This window comes from Coenobita brevimanus, chromosome 86 (assembly GCF_032717465.1).
Source record: "Coenobita brevimanus isolate Jiangsu-jjx chromosome 86, ASM3271746v2, whole genome shotgun sequence".
In the NCBI taxonomy this organism is placed as follows: Eukaryota; Metazoa; Arthropoda; class Malacostraca; order Decapoda; family Coenobitidae; genus Coenobita; species Coenobita brevimanus.
The window spans coordinates 4,057,270-4,072,171 of record NC_137039.1 but is presented as its reverse complement, the minus strand read 5'-3'; the positions used below and the strand labels follow the sequence as shown (position 1 = coordinate 4,072,171).

The following is a 14,902-nucleotide window of genomic DNA, read 5'->3' as shown; positions in this document are numbered from 1 at the left end:
GGATGAAGTGACTGGAATGATGCGTCAGGGAAGGAGGGTTGCTTATTCTCTAAAAAGCAGTGGTTAGGAAGAGGGAACTGAGGATGAAAGTATGAAAAAAAAAGGGCACTGCATGCTGTGATTCCCACTTTAAAGTATGGAAGTGAAGCTTGGATCTTGCTGGAAGGACACAAGTCAAGAGTGAGAGCGGTGGAAATGAGCTACTTGAGAGGAGCATGTGGAATTTCATAGAGAGACAGACAGACAAATGGGCAGATGAAGGAGCGTTGTGATGCTGATGTGGATGAAATTGAAAGCGTTAAGAGAAATACTTCGAGATGGTTTGGCCATGTGGAGAGGATGACGAATAAGAAAATGACTAGAAGAGTCCACATGAGTTAGCTGGAAGGATAGAGGGGGATGGAGAGACCGACGATGAGATGGAGGGAAAGAGTAGAAACATATGAGTGGGATACTTGAGCTAAATGGTAGAGGACAGTACATCATGAAGGCGATTTGCTTGTGGCCACCCCTTACGGGATCAAGGAGTCTGGCTATAGGTAAACCGATATAGATAAATAGGTAGGTGATGATGATGATAATATGATGAAGATGATGATGATGATGATGATGATGAGAATGGTAATGATAATGAGAATGACGGTGTAAATAATGATGATGATGATGGTGGTAATGAGGACGACAACTATGATGATGATTATGATGATGATTATGATGATGATTATACTGACGATGATATTGATGATGATTTTTGTCGGCAGGTGGAAGGACAGGACAAAACAGAAGGAACTCTACCATCGGTCCAAGCATCCACGATTCCACATCCATCCATCCATCCATCCATCCATCCATCTCGCTTGATGTTAAAAGCTAAGTCTATTTAACTTAAGTAGTACCAATTGCTTCTTCATAAGCTTTCCAGCTGTCTGAACAGATCTGCAGTAGCTTTTAACTTCTAGAATAACTCGGTTCTGGTGCTCAGTTTGGTACTTTTATTTTCCTTTCATCAGAACTGGCGCGGCAAATTTTGAGATAAGTCCCTCAAGTAACTCCTGTTATTTTTTTGCTAGGTTTCTAATGCTGTCCATATATCCGTTGTGGCTTTAATAGTTCCCTAGACAACACAGTCTTGGCGCTGTTCTCTGCCACCCTATTATACTATGCCACATAGTGTTCTCGCTCGCTTGCTCTGTACGCTCGCTCGCTTGAACAATAAATCACTGAAGAAAAGGTGGTATAAAGCCCCCTAAGCCGCCACAGTATTATAACCCTCGGTATGCAGTCCGTTCCCTGCGGCCTTGTAACTCTACCCGAAGCGCTTACAAAATAACTCGAAATAATTTTCCTTTCGTAACTATACTCGTTTCACTCTTACTTGGCCTGAGTTGTTGTTGTTGTTCTTGTTACATCTTAGGCTCCTCTGGATGTGAACCCAGTGTTATGTTGAAGGACTGTCTGTGTTGTGGTGGTGTGGTGCAGGAAGTGAGTGGGTGTGCTGTGGTGTGGGGGTGCCACTTTGCAGTATGATCACAGGGGATTGTATGTGTGTTATATTTTGTGTTAGTATTGTAGCAGGGAAGGTTGGTGTACTCGTGTCTCTGGGTTCGATGCTGTCTGAAGGGTGTATGGCTGGTGTTGGCACATGAAGGATGCTGTTTGGTAGAAAGTTTTGGCTGGCTGGGGTGTCTGTGTGTTTATGTATGTGTTTGGTATAGAAAGTTTTGGCTGGCCGGGGTGTCTGTGTGTTTATGTATGTGTTTGGTATAGAAAGTTTTGGCTGGCTGGGGTGTCTGTGTGTTTATGTATGTGTTTGGCAGAAAGTTTTGGCTGGCTGGGGTGTTTGTGAGTTTGTGAATGTGTCTGGGAAGTGTAGAGTCGGGTGGAGGAGGGGATATGTTGCTAAGATAATCTGTGTAGTGTTGGGCGGTTGTTCGATTTTGTTTGTGGAGAGGATGATGCAACATAAGGTTACAAAGGTGGGACGGATCTTGAGCTGAAGTGATGAACTGTGTGCCTCTCATATTCATTTGGTCTCTGACTGAAATTAGTTATGTTTCTTGGTGTAGGCTGTCAGTACTTGTGGTCTTAGTGTCTTCTGCTGTCAAGGTATTGTTTTCTGTTCTTTAAAGCTCCTTCGTGTTTGTGTTGGATAAGATTACGGCTCAGCTTGTGCGGCAGTAATTCACGGTTGTTTTAATGTATTACTTATAAGTGGAGGATGGAGCTGGGATGTATATGAGAGAGGGTGTGTGTGAATTAGGGGGAGTGATGCATAATGACAGGGGACAGGGTGGCATAGAGGCGACTTGTTTGTGGCCACCTCTTACGGGATTAAGTCGTCTGGCTATAGATAGATCGATAGACAGATAGCTTATAGTTTCCATACGGTTTGCCGAGTAGTAGCGATAGCTATCACTAGAATATGATGCTAGTCACGAATGAGTGCCGTGGAAAGGATGTTGGGCTGTAGTATTGGCTGTTTCTGCTACTGATCTGCGTGACATTCTCATATGCTTTAAATGAAACTCTGTGTCAAGTTAAAGTGAAAGGCGTGTATGTTTGTGTAGGAGGAACGAGAGACAAGGAGGTATTCTGTGGCCTGTTTTCTTTGTGCTTCCTACAAGACACAGTAATAGTTATGACGGGGCATTGGTGGCAAGTTTGTGGGTCAGCACACACTTACGGCCTCTCATTATACAAGGTGGTCCATATATTACGCCACCCAGTTCTTGTGTGTTGCGGGCACGGCTCAGTGAACATTACCAGTGTCTACCCTGCATCATTATCTACTTCCCACAACCCTCTTCAGGCTTAGCTTTATAATATAGGCTTTAATTTAGGTCCACTGATTGCATGGTGGAGAATTCCCATAACCTTTTTTATGCTTAGCTGTGTATCATTGTATTGTATAATCTTTTATGTCCACGATCACACGGCTGAGTAGTAATTTGGTGAAGCGATCAGAATGTCTTAGCTCATCACAAATGCCGTCCCCAGAACACACAAGACTGCAGAGCGCAATATACTTATCACCTATATTAAGTCAAAGCCACAGTTTAAAAGGTAATGAAACAAGACAGAAAATTTAAGTTTTCATTATTAATACTTCAGTACAAAATACATTAACAGAGACAGCAATATAAAATATGCATTCAAAGGTAGCATTTGTCCACAGAACATCCTGGACTTGCAAGGCAGATCACACCATCACCACCAGACTTCTCTCGGCAGGTCAGAGCAGATCGCCAGCAGCAGCAGCAAGTCATCTCACGGCTGGGGAAGACACGACACCCTGCCGCCGCCGCCGCCGCCGCCGCCGCCGCCGCCGCCGCCGCCGCCGCCGCCGCCGCCGCCACCACCACCACCACCACCACCACCACCACCACCACCACCACCACCACCACCAGGCATCTCAGAGTAGGGGAAGACACCACACCACCGTCAGGCTTCTCACGGCAGGGCAGATCAAACTTCAGCAGGGTATGACCAGTGTGGCAAGGAAGCAGCGTCAAGGCAGCAGACTCCAGCACGACCTGTGAACCAGATGTGTATTAGTTCAGATCAGTGTTAGCTTTAGTTATTTAATCTTCTATCTATCTCTATCTATTGCCAGACGCCTCAATCCCGTTTGGGGTGGCCACAAACAAATCGCCTCCAAGTCGCCCTGTCCCCCGCCATTTCACTGCCCTGCTCCCAACTCACACCCCCGTCTTTCATATACCTCTCCACTCCATCCCTCCATCTCATCCTCGGCCTCCCCCTCCCTCTTCCCCCCTCCACCTCACTCACATACACTCTCTTCGTCAGTCTTTCACCCTCCATCCTCTCCACATAGCCAAACCACCTCAGTGTGTTCTCATAACGCTTCCTATCACATCCACATCCACACCACAACGCTCCTTTATATCCTCATTCGTCAGCCTGTCTCTCCATGTGACTTCACAGGCTCCTCTTAAATAACTCATTTCCACTGCTCTCACTCTTGACTTGTGTCCTTTAAACAACGTCCAAGCTTCACTTCCATACGTTAGAGTTGGTATCACAATACCATGTAGTAACTTTTTCACTTCCATGCTCACTTCCCTGTTTCTTATCACTGCTTTCAAAGAACCAGCAACCTTTCTTCCCTGCTGTACCCTTTCAAGCACTTCACCCTCCAAACCTCCATCCTTACTCATCACACTGCCCAAGTACTTAAACGTACTCACATTTTCCAATTCCTCACCATCCAACCTCGCTGTACATTCACTGACTTCACCTCTCCCCTTCGTCTTCACTCAACAACACAATATCATCTGCAAACAACAGTACAGGGAGTTTCCAGACACTATCCTCTCTCACCAGGGCCACTCCAACATCCACTACCCCACCTTGTACCTCTTTTATTACCCCATCCATTTACAGATTGAACAACCATGGAGACATGACACATCCCTGTTTCAACCCAACTTTCAAAGAGAAAAATTCACTTAGTTCACCATCCACACGCACTGCAGCCTTCGCACCATCGTACATACTCTTCACAGCATTCAACAACTTCCCATCTACTCCATATATTCTTAACACTTTCCACAATCCTTGTCTATCCACCCTGTCATATGCTTTCTCCAAATCCATGAAAGCCGCATACAACTTCTTTCCCTTCTCTAGAAACTTTTCCACTAAAGATCTAAGAATGAATATCTGATCTACACAACCTCTTCCCTTCCTAAAGCCTCCCTGTTCTTCTCCAACTAATTTCTCTGTTCTTTCTCTAACTCTGTCAATAAGTATCCTACCATACACTTTTCCTATTATACTAAGAAGACAAATGCCCCTTTGATTACCACACACTTCTTTTTCCCCTTTTCCTTTGTACAAGGGAATAATTATACCTGACTTCCAATCCTCCGGGACTCTACCTTCCTCCCAGGCCAATCTGCACATCTTCCACATCCATTCTACTGCTATCTCTCCCCCATGCTTCAGCATTTCACCACACTCTCCATCAATTCCTGGGGCTTTCCCCGATTTAACTTTCTTCATTGCTTCCACAACTTCTATCCTACTGATTTCTTCCTGTCTTCTCACCTCCCTCCTCCTCCCAGCCATTCCCCAGCCACTTATACTCGCATTACTTCCATCCTCTATGTTCAACAATTCCTTAAAGTGTTCTCTCCATCTGCTCATTTTTTCTCCCTTCTCCACTAGTAATCTACCATTTTTATCTTTCACTCCCCTGCTAACTTCACTTCCACCCTGTCTTACTCTTTTCACCTCTTTCCAGAACATTTTCTTACAGTCCCTCCACTTTACACTCAAATTCCTTCCAAATTCATCATCCACTCTCTTCTTACTCTCTCTTACTAATCTTTTAACCTCTTTCTTTCTTTCTACATATAACTCTCTCTTCCGCCTCTCAACTTCTTCCACGCCCCTATTTCTCATCCATTCATTGTATGCTTTCTTATTTTGTGCCACAGCCTGTCTCACCTCTTCAGTCCACCACGCCGTTCCTTGCACCCCCCTCTGTCTTCTCTTCCTTCCACACACCACATCACATGCTGCACATATTTCTTCTGTAAATATCCTACACACACCTTCCACGTCTCCCATCTGCTCCAATTCATATTTGCCTAATCGTTCCTCTACTTCTCTCTTATACTCTGCCTTTTTCTCATCCTCTTGTAACCTTTCCACTCTCCTAGCAACTACTCCTTCCTCTCGTCTTTCCCTTCTTCTATTCCTCCATCTTACTTGAAACCTAATTCTGGCCACCACCAAGTAGTGGTCAGAAAGTCCACTCCCCCAACCTCTATACACTCTTGCATCCTTTACACATCTTCGCATCCTTTCATCCACACACACATAATCAATCATTGCCTTCCTTTCATTCAGTTCACCACCCACCCTTCTCATCACTCGCCATGTATACCTGTGGATCATTTTATGCCTGAAGAGGGTATTGGCTATCACCAACCCCCTCCCAGCACAAATGTCCACTAACGCACTGCCATTCTCATCTATCTCAGCAGGCACACCCCACTCACCAACTATTCCATCCACCTTCACTTTCCCAACTTTACCATTCTTATCACCAATCAAAAACACTCTGTCATTCCTTCCAAACTTTTCCATGCACACTTCCACATTTGTCCAGAACTCTTCTCTCACTCTTCTAGCACGATCTTGCGTTGGCGCATACACACACACAATCGCCCACATTTGTATTCCAACTTTCAACTTTACCCACACAATCCTTGACCCAACTGATCCATACTGTCTTATGCTACTCTTCCATCTTTTACTCACAACTATACATACTCCTTCCTTTGCCCTCTCATTCTCACCTACTCCTGCACATATACCCCATCCATGCTCCCATTCTCTCACACTTTCTCCTCACCATTTTGTTTCAGTTATTCCACATACATCCACTTTCGCACCCTCAAGCACCTGGACAATCTCTCTCTCTTTCACCAATATTTTATCCAAATTTCCCATACAGGGTGTTGCATGAAATGTTTGACAAACTTCAGAAAGTTGTTCTTGGGGCAATTTTGAGTTAAGAATTGCTGCATCAACCTGGGCTAATTTCTCGTCTATTATGCTCAGGTTCTGTAGGGAATGGCAGCAGATTAGAGACTGGTATCGCAAAATTTTATCCCCTGCCACCACCACCAGGCCGTTTATTTTGAAATCCCCTTGTAAAACTGTAGAGATATATCGGGAGGACAGTAAATAGTGATCCTACTCTGGTACTCTGTATGGAATTTCAGAGAGAGAGATGATGATGCCACTGATTCATGGGGTTATCTTTAATTTAACAAGAAACACTTTACTTACCTCTCTATTCAGTTTGCACGAAAATTAATGTTTAAAAGACTGATAATATATTCACGGAATTTTCTTCTTAAAATTTAGTAAGTAAATGTTTAATTTGAAGTGTGACGTCACTGGTGCATTATGGGAGCAACGTTGAGAGATGCTGGAGGTGAGTGAAGAATTTATTCTTTACGGTGTTAGTCTACTTCTTATTATGGTAATTCTTATGCCTATGTGTTTATCAGTGTTTGCTGTCATTATCGAGAGGTGTAGTCGGCTGATGTAAGTTGTAATTATTAGCTATAAGGATGATATACGGCGGTGTGTATCTCCAGGTGACCAAGATGTCCCTTTAAACTCGAGTAAGCAGTGCTACTTAAATCCCCCGATATTCACACCATCTGTTTAGGTTTTAAGGTCGAATGTGATCCTGTACATGGGCAGGCATAGTAGGTTAATTGGCTGGAAAAAATGAGGGGATGTGCGTAAAAACTAATGGGTAGTTTGTTTACATCGGGGATATAAACTCCGCGAGTCCCTTTAACTCTTGCAATCCCGGTGATGCCCTTTTCAGTTTATTCATAGTGCCAGAAGGCAATTTTATTCAACTTATGCAAAGTCTCTGCTATTGCAGGAGTTCAGTGAGGCTGTGCCTAACCCCTACACTTCCAGAAGTCTATACAAAGCTAAATATAATCATGAGATGGCATGAAAAAAAAAATCCCTGCTCTGTGAGTTAAACTAGTGAAGACTGAAGGTATTAACATGTGTAGGAGAGACACTGGATAAAGCCTGATTGGAGATATAGTATATTGAACTGGAAGGACTGCATACCTTACATCCTTCATTAACCATTGCTGCTACCTTTAAATAAGAATTATCATACTGAAGGTAATTACTAGCAGCCTTCATTAACATATTACTGTACTGTAATTAGGAGAGAGGTTTCATAAGTTGATTGGAAGTCAGGAGACAGCAGGAATATACCATTACTGTTGAGGGGGATGAATTTGTGTGTAGGCTATGATATAGGAAGCATATCTCAGAATATGGATGTACAAGGTTAATCATATCTTGTATAGCACTTACACTTTCAGATTTGATAGCTTTTCCTTTTGTAATCTTTACTGAATGATGCAATCAGTTCATGATTACACATTATATAATCTCAGACTTCATCTGTGTCATTGTAGTTAGCTCACCTTGACAAATTTTAGTCCTTCTGCTGCTTAGTTCCTGTATCTAAGTGGCAGAATAAGACAGTATTATGGTTTTGCATCCTCCCCATAGATCTTCATTGTGATTTGCATGATAATCTAGTCTTTATCTCTAGAAACAGCTCAGCATTCAAGGTGGAGAGATGCCAGGTTTTTGTCAGTTTAGGGTGGACATGTAGTCTATATGGTTTGTCTTTATTGTTTTATGTATTCATTATTATTATTATTTTTTACTGTGGATCAAATTTAGCGATTCATCTCTTCCGTTTATAAACCGGTACAACAGATAGGCTTTCATTCTCAGTTCTCACAGAAGGTATAACCAATGAGTACTGTACTGTCTTCCTGTGCAGTGTATATTTTGTCATTTGTACTCTCATTATAAGTTTCATTAAAGAATTTGTATCATATGTTTAGTTTCTGTGTCACTCAGTGTGTTAAGTTTATGTAATATATGGTTAATCGTTTAAGTCCTGCCGTTGGTTAGCAGTTAAGTTCCAGTTTTTACTTTCTCCCTTTATATAAGTAGCAACTGCTCTATATTCTTTCCATAGCACTTGTTCATGATTAGCATTAAACTGCAGGCTTAGGTATTCCAAGTAGCTCAGGGAATTTCGAGATATCTCCTCCTAAAACGACATTAATAGGTACATGACAATTGAGTTTAGTCTGTGCATGTTGTTCAATTTCCCATTTTTTGTAACATGTAAAGAAATAAAATACAGTAGAAGTTTTAGCCAATATACTAGTGGGGCCGCGGTGGCATGGTCAGCATAGTGCTGGCCTGCTGATCAGGAAGACCCGGGTTCAAGTCCCGGTGTGATAGAGGTTTCTTTAAAATGTGGCTGAGGGAAGTTTGCGTAGCAGGCTTTCCTTAAAACCACAAGGCCCCTTACACTTCAGCTCACACACACCAAGACACTTACACACACTACTACACACACACACTGCTACATACACACATCAAGACACACACAAGACACGTACATAGCCACCTTCACACAGTAGACACACACTACTACATACATACACACATCAAGGCACACACGACACGTACACAGCCACCTTCACACAGCAGACATACACACACACAGGGAGAGGGAGGGACAGACACACCACAGGCAGACAGAGAGGAGTATATACAAAACACAGGGAGTGAGAGAAGAGGGGGTTTTATTAAAAAGTCCAATTTTGGTATACCTCCTGTGGCAAAACTGATATAGCCCCCCCTTTAATATTTTTTGGATATTTTCATTTAGTGCCCCCCAGGCCCCAGACCCACTCGGCTGAACCAAATTGTCTGGCGTCAGCTGGAACATGATGCTAGAGTTATGTCGGTCGTGATGGGGTTGGTGACGGTATTGACACTGTCAGGCTCCTATGACTCACTCAGCCGAACAAAATCGTCTGTCAGCTGGAATGGAATACTAGAGTTGTCCCAAGCACCAGAGGGTTAAGAATCTTAACCCTCTGGTGCTTGGGACAACTCTAGTACCCCATTTCAGCTGACTCAGACGATTTTATTCGACTGAGTGAGTCATAGGAGCCTGACAGTGTCAATACCGTCACCATTAACCCCATCACGACCGACATAACTCTAGCATCATGTTCCAGCTGACGCCAGACAATTTGGTTCAGCCGAGAGAGGATCCTAGGATCCTGAGAGACACTATAACATCACAAACAAAATACAAAATGCCTTCCCTCCATCTTGAACGTACTATAATTCATTTACATTAAGTAAGCTCGTATTTTCGTATTTTTGCAGCTTATTTCATGTATCTTAGTTAAAAGAAAAAAATACTACGAGCCGGTGAATAAAACCAACACTTGTAGACGAAGACTATAATTACCAAACAGTTTCGGTGGACACTGCCACCATCTTCAGTGGTCAAGATAGTGAGAGGGAGTGACATACTGACACTACAAGGGTTCCTTTTTATGCCTGTGTGTGTGGATGGGTGGGGTAACGGTGAGGTGGGGTGGGGTAGATTGTAAGCGGGGATTAACCCAAGGGGGATTTTGGGGGGGACATTACCGGACAGGTCAGGTGTAATTCCTATCTGACCTTACCTGTGTCGTAGCAGGAAGAGACTCCTGCTACGGCACAGGTAAGGTCAGATAGGAATTACACCTGACCTGTCCGGTAATGTCCCCCCCAAAATCCCCCTTGGGTTAATCCCCGCTTACAATCTACCCCACCCCACCTCACCTTTACCCCACCCTTTCACACACACACACACACACAGGCATAAAAAGGAACCCTTGTATAATCAGTATGTCACTCCCTCTCACTATCTTGACCACTGAAGATGGTGGCAGTGTCCACCGAAACTGTTTGGTAATTATATTCTTCGTCTACAAGTGTGGGTTTTATTCACCGTCTTTGATTATCACGCAAGAGTGATTCATCCAGCCAATACTACGAGCTCTGTATCTTTTCATAGCCCTTCTTCGTGACTAGCATCGTATTCTAGTTATCTATAGTTACAACTGAGCATTCAAGTTGGAGGGATCACAACTTTAAGCAATTACAGTAAACAAATAAACAAAAAACAAGTGTCGTCCTCTTGACCTCTCGTCTTCGCAGGAATGCAGCGGTGACGCCATCTTGTGCGTGGAATGCGTGAAGTGCAGGCTCTTGAGTGGAAGGAGCACGGAGCCACGGGAGACTTAATAATATTCGCTAGTCAGCCAGTCTAGAAGCCTGGGACATTTGCCTGAAATAATAATAATAATAATAAATATAACAACAAAACCAGTCTTATACATAATTCAATATCTTAGTCACTCGATCTGTCCATTCCGCCCCTTTAGTACGAGACGCATTTCTCTAAGCTATTTTTTCTAACATGGGAGGTTCAATACGTTTGATTAAGCCTATCCATAAGACTCCTAAAACTGAGTAAATGCCTCTGAAAGTTGCAAAATATAAAATATAAAACGTCTATATGATATAAAAACCTTTGTTCACCTCCGGGACTCGATCTGTGTTAGATAAGACTGGTTTGGTTAAGGTAGGGTAGGGATGGGATTGTTGTGGCAGGGTGGGGTAGCGTTGGGTCGGTTATGGCCAGGTGGGGTAAGGTTGGGTTAGTTTTGGCAGGACGGCGTAGGATTGGGCCGGTTTTGGCAGGGTAGGGTAGGACTGGGTCGGTTTTGGCAGGGTGGGGTAGGATTGGGTCAGTTTTGGCAGGATGGGGAAGGGTTGGTCGTGTTTGGCAGGGTGGAGTAGGACAGGGTTGGTTTTGGCAGGGTGGGGTAGGATCGGTTCGGTTTTGACAGAGTGAGGTTAGATTGGGCTGATTATGCCGAGGTAGGGTAGGGATGGGTCGGTTATGGCAGGGTTGACGAGTTGGGTCGATTAGGGCAGGCGAGGGTAAGCATGGGTAGGTTATGGTTGCGTTGGGGAGGGTAGGATAGGTTATGGCAGGGTAGGATAGGGCTGGGTGGTGGTGGGTTGGGCTGGGTAGGGTAGTGTAGGGCTGGGTAAGGTAGGGTAGGGTAGGCTGAATCAGGGTAGTGTAGGGTACAGAAGAGAGGTGGGTATAACTGCCGTTTAGTTCCGTCATATCCAACGCCTATTTCACTCAGTTATACTACACTGTCTCATCAAATTTGGGGCGATCTTCTCTACGATTTTTGTTCTTCTCCGCTTAGTTCAGTCCTTTAGTTCACTCATGACCCTTGGCTTTCCTTTTTATTTTTTTTTTTATGTGGTGGAGCGCAGGTGCACGAGGCTAGACCACCATTAGTCCAGAATATTTAAGGGTAGGCCACCAAGCTACGCCCTGGTAACGTCTACACGTCAAAACATATGTCCACCTCTGGGACTTGAACCGCGGAGCGCTGGACGCAGAGCTCTCGGTTTGCGGATGTCACTTTTACTCTTTGCTAGCTTCTGACGATATCCTACAGCTTCAGAAAACCCTCTTAGGATGACGGGACAGAATCATATTTTAATCTTTCAAGTCGAGAACAACTTATTTACATTGTCCTAGCTGACCGCATGATTTTATTCAGCTTAGGAGATCCCCTGATAGAGATGGGGTTGATGATGGCAGTATTTAACCCTTCCAGTTCGAAATTTCTTTCTACTGTAGAGGTGAAGAAAATCATCCGAAGGTAGAGAGAAGAAAACAGGAAAAGTAATGTAGTGGTGAAAGGGCTGTACAGGGGAGGGTAGGTTAAAGTAGGGTAGAGTTGGGTCGGCAATGGCAGGGTAGGGTAGGGTAGGCTGTGGTAGGCTAGTGTAGGGTTGAGAACAGTAGGGTAGGGTAAATTGAACTGAATAAGTATATTTTTTTTTTTTTTTTTTTTTTTTTTTTTTAATAACAGAACGGAGGAAGGAAAAACAAATGGAGAAAAAAAAAATAATCCATACACCAGATTACTGGTGTCCTCTGTTCATAAAATATCTGTAACAGTTAGACTTGAAGAGTTGTAGGTTGAAATTTGGAGGAAAACAACTCTGGGGAAGCGAGTTCCAGAGAGATGCAGTTCGGGGAATGAAAGAATTCTGATAGGCAGAAGTTCTGCAATATGGTTGAGTGACATTCCAGTCATGAGCGCTACCAGATGCCCGTGTAGCACGAGGGAAGGCATGGAGAGGTGGCACCATGGACGCAACTTCGTCTGAGCATTTGCCAAAAAAATATCTGTAAAATAATGCAAGGGAGGCAACATTCCTTCTTACTTGCAGGGGAGGTAGTTTATATGTAATGGCAGGGTTGTTAATGATTCTAACAGCTTTATTCTGAATTTTGTCTAGTTGCCTTAATGCAACCTCTCCACAACCATTCCACAAGGGTGAGCAATATTCAAGCTGAGAGCGCACATGACTCTTATAAATTATAGCTAACTGCTCATCGGCGAAGAAGTTACGGACTCTGTACAATAATCCAAGTTTCTTTGAGGCGGTTTTAGCAAGTGATCTGACATGAGAGGTCCAGCTGAGGGCACTGTTAAGTGAGACACCAAGAATTTCAATACTTTTGGAGATGGGAATATTAGTAGCACTGAAGGTAATGTACGAGTCTGGCAATATCTGTCTATTGGTAAACTGTATATATTTAGTTTTACTAGCATTAAAAGAGACAAGGTTGTTTTGTCCCCATTCACTGATTGTAGATAGATCTTCATTTATGGAGATGGCTGTATTGAGTTGAGAGGTAGAGATATTAGACTTTGTAAATGGATGTCTGAGTGTGAATGAACTATGTAGTGTTGAGTCATCTGCATATGAGTGAATGGGATTGTGAGTGACAGATAAGAGATCATTAATATGAACCAGAAATAGGGTTGGCTCCAGAACTGATCCCTGCGGCACGCCGGCGTTAATTGAGTGGAAATTCGAATATACATCATCTACTTTTACTCTTATTTTCCTGTCACTAAGATAAGAAGAAATCAAAGGAACAAAAGACGTTAGTCCATAGCAAGGGAGTTTGGACAGCAGGGAACGGTGCCATACTCTGTCGAAAGCTTTAGAGATATCAAGAGCTACTGCATACAACATATACAATAAAATCTGGCGATACAACAACCAGGGTCATATGCCGCCGGACGACAACGAGAATAAAAGCACTCGAAAAGATGAAATACACACACACACACACACACACACACACACACACAAAATACAATTCATAATTAAAACAAGAAAAACACTAAAACACTAAGAACACTAAAACCACTGTATACTAAATTTTACACGGTAGTGCAGCTGCCTACACCAAGCAAAGGTTTCCCCCTCCACCACAACAAGCATCCTCTCCAAGTACCAACAGAAGACTACAATCCCTCTCCTGCCCGGTGCTCAGAGAGGTAACGATGGCGCAATTCCCCAACAGTGGACACCATCAGCAAAAGCCGAAGAGTCAGGGGGACGAAGCATTCCACACAGAAAGTAGGGGGATAGTCCTTCATTAAAAATCAATGAGAGAACCAGGAATGGCCCATTCGGAGCCAGCATAAAGCCGTCTCCCACCTGCATTCAGACCTCGGCAAATGAAGGGGCCCGTTTACCCACAAATATCACACATTTTGGTGGCCTCCACCGCATCCCACCTACTCTGCCAGTGGGAGCAAACAGTGAGTGGTTAGATGAATATCACTGAGCGAGGCAGGGGAGAGGTGAGGATGGGCGAGAGGCAGCAGCCTTTGCCAGAGCGTCAGCCTGCTCATTGCCCACAATGGTACAAAACCACAAAGCAGTCCCTAGCAAGCACAGCCATTCTAAAACATTGTAGACAACAAAAGAGGATTGGACGGGAAAACACAAAATGGAGATCGGCAGAGTCGCTAAAAACTGTATAACAAACAGGAGGGAAGCTAAATATCAATTTGACTGCGAGTAAAATAGCAGTAAGTTCTGCGATAAAAGTAGATACGATGGGGGGAAGACTACTACCACGAATGAAATCGGGAAATATAACACCCAAGCCTGTCCCCTCACGGGATTTCAATCCATCAGTACATACGAGAATCGAGACACTGTGAGAGGAAGCATGTTCTAAAAAAAATAGCAAAGAGCCGCCTGTGAGGAAAGAAAGGCCCCTCTCTCAGGAAAGTAAACACACGGTTGCACCCCTGAGAGGAGCCAGGGAGCCATCCTTGGTACACGCACAGGACAAACAAGAAAGGTTGGAACATCCACATCCCCCATGGCAGCCTTCACCCTGTACCCAAACGGATGTGGATAGCGAGGATATGGCGAGGCAGACACTCCCTCCGGAGCAGAGCCAACAAAATCTTCCTGAACTTTAGCAAAGACGGTGACACTAAGGACACTAGTTTGAGGCACTCCCTCCTCTTGAGGATATGAGGGAAACAAGGTGGCACCAATACGGAAAAATTCCATAATCAGTAAAGGCAACCTA

The 14,902-nt window shown here is 43.9% G+C and overlaps 1 protein-coding gene across 1 annotated transcript in view; it reads right to left on the bottom strand.

Annotated features, from left to right (window-relative positions):
* Window positions 1-14,902, bottom strand: part of LOC145410764 (uncharacterized) — a 116,357-nt gene that overhangs the window by 45,914 nt on the left and 55,541 nt on the right. The window lies entirely within an intron of this gene.